This window comes from Antrostomus carolinensis, unplaced genomic scaffold (assembly GCF_000700745.2).
Source record: "Antrostomus carolinensis isolate BGI_N321 unplaced genomic scaffold, ASM70074v2 scaffold15937, whole genome shotgun sequence".
In the NCBI taxonomy this organism is placed as follows: domain Eukaryota; kingdom Metazoa; phylum Chordata; class Aves; order Caprimulgiformes; family Caprimulgidae; genus Antrostomus; species Antrostomus carolinensis.
The window spans coordinates 22,581-25,181 of record NW_010329631.1 but is presented as its reverse complement, the minus strand read 5'-3'; the positions used below and the strand labels follow the sequence as shown (position 1 = coordinate 25,181).

The 2,601-nt window shown below is 46.5% G+C and overlaps 1 protein-coding gene across 1 annotated transcript in view; it reads right to left on the bottom strand.

Moving 5' to 3' along the window:
• Nucleotides 1-2,601, bottom strand: part of KCNB1 (potassium voltage-gated channel subfamily B member 1) — a 124,632-nt gene that overhangs the window by 99,559 nt on the left and 22,472 nt on the right. The gene's annotated exons all lie outside the window — the stretch shown is intronic.

The following is a 2,601-nucleotide window of genomic DNA, read 5'->3' as shown; positions in this document are numbered from 1 at the left end:
GGAAAGCTTCCTCCTTACCAGGACTCACAACTGGAAGAGGGGAGAGAACTTCTAGGTAAATTTGCATTATCTGCACCTCATACAGCAACAAAGAAGGGAAAGAAATATATATAGTAATGGGAAATTTATAATCCATGGGGTTCTAGGAGCACATATCAGGGGAAATACAGCACAATTGTAGCAACACCGTTTTGAATGGCCCCATGGGGGTGGTACTGAAGGGAGGTGGGACCAGACAGAAGTGAACACGACCAAGTGAGATAATCCAATGTGTGAGCAGGGACTGAGCAGCCCTGCCTGGCACAAACCCCTTGCTGTGGGGATGGGAAAGTAGCCTGGGCTTGGGCAGACTGAAATAAAGGAGAGGCAGGTGTGGGAGGATGGAGAGGAGAGCCAAGGGAAAATAAATGTGAGAGAGGACAGACAGAGGAGTTGTCAGTGCAAATACAAGAGAGACACCATAAAAATCATCACACACTACCACACCATTTGACACCTTAACCTCCCCTGGGTTTTGGGTAACTGACACTTAAATCTTATACTCCTGCCAGGCCAATGAAGCTGTTGTTGCACAGAGAGTGATTCTCCTCTAAGGGCAATAACCCCTCACTGCCATCAGCAGCAATGCAGCCGATGAGGTGGCAAAGGGAATGTAAAATGGCACTAGGCTGAACGGCCTCACTCCTCACTGCAGAGCTGGAACCCAAGCACGTTCAAACAGTGATCCAAACTGGATCACCTTCATGGCAAGGAGTCCCAGGGGGGCATGGGTGGCAGAAGCACCCACTCTCCACGTGCCCTAGGAGCGTTTGCCCGGGCTATGCTGGATGTTGCAGTCGTCATCACAGAAACTCCCGCTGGGCAGCCCAGCTCCAGTGAGCAGTAGAGCGGAGAGCGGTGGAGGAGCCATGGCAGTTTGTTTCTTGACTGAGGTTCTTATGGTGACAAGTGATTCACCATGAATGAATCTAATAAAGATAGTGTCATAAACTTAATAGAAAAATTATATCCCCCTGGATGTGTTATATTTTGAGAATAAACTGAAGAACAAGGCATTCCTCAGTTTAATCTGTCTCCCGTGTTTGCCTGGGGAAAAAATACAAACCCTACAAGCCTTGTTTTCTCATTTCCATGTAACCTGCCTTTATGAAAGGTGACACTAAGACAGCCCTTGTTAACCTTGCTCCCTTAGAAATTTTCAAGAGTACAGACTGTCCGTCGATTTTTTTATTCTCTGCCTCTTCAAAGAGCTCTCTTGGGAAGGACGAAAGGTCCAGACTGATGCCAGCAAGCTGGTAGTGCCACAAGTACCCCCTCACCTGAAGTTCACTTATCACACAGTGACCAATGCATTTGATTTACAGACCTTGAATATTTTTTTAAAGAGGATAATACAAGGTCAGTCCCAACTCTGATACTGTTGCTAAAGTATGGAGAATTAAGGTCCTCCTCTCAGCTCTGAGGGGACTTGTGGGACTCATTTGAGTCTGCTGACACCTTTCTGATGCTGCATGTGCCTCTATCAACTGAAGGCACTGTTTATGCCTTAAAGGAAAATCCTGGTGAAATCCAAAATGCACACAAGCAAGCCCGAGATGCCATGAAAATCTATAGACAGTCCTTCCAAAACCAAAACTCCACCCTTGCAAGGACACTGCTGAACAAGGATGTTCTATCCATAATTATGCTAATTTCTAACTAAAACATCCAAAAGTGTTGCAAACCAGAGTGAACCCTTTTGCTAAAAGGCCTGTTTCAGCTGTTTTCTAACACAAATTCATCTTGGGTCTGTTGGTCTCTTCTGGTCAGTGCACACAGAGAACCAAATCTGCTCTCTCTTGAGGAAGCAGGTTTAAACTCAACCTGAGTTGGCAGGAAAGTAAACCCCTCTGCCCTCAGTGTTGAGTGAACATCATCATGTTCTCCCTTGCCCACTGACAAGGAGCTGTGAAATCCAAGGCTTTGCATGCCAGGATCCCATAAGTTCCCAGTGAAAAACAGCCCCTTGACTGTCAAAGACTGAAGAACAGGATTGCAGGGCAGCAGAACAAAAAGAGGCCAATTTCACAAATGTTTCTAATTCCACAGTCCTAGTCGCACTGTTCAGTGTGTGTGTACCATGTGTCAGACATCTCTTGCCCTTCCCTTGGCAGAGGGAGGCAAATGCAACCCCAGACACAGCACTTTGGTACTATGGGAGCTTTATGGAAGCTGACTTCCAGCCTCACAGCTCCTTTAGCCTCTCAGTTAATATTTAAAAAGCTTGGTATTTGTGCAGTGCTGTGCAAGGGCAGGAATATTAAGCAGAAAGTCCAGAATAGGGTCCAGGGGAGCAGATCTTACTCCAGCCAAGGCACTGTCCACCTCCCAGGCTGTGGTGGGACACCCAATATAACACACAAGAGAAGAGAATCCGAGGCAAAGTTTTAGTCCTGGGCATTTAATTCAGGCTCCTTGTGCAAGTGTGTCTGCAGAGGTAAAGGGCAGCCAGGATAAATCCCTGGGCACAGTGGCTGAACTGCCAAAAAAGATCTAAACGCTGCCACAGTCTTAGTACCCAAATACTTGGAAAACAAGCCAAAAAAAATGGACTTTAGGGAA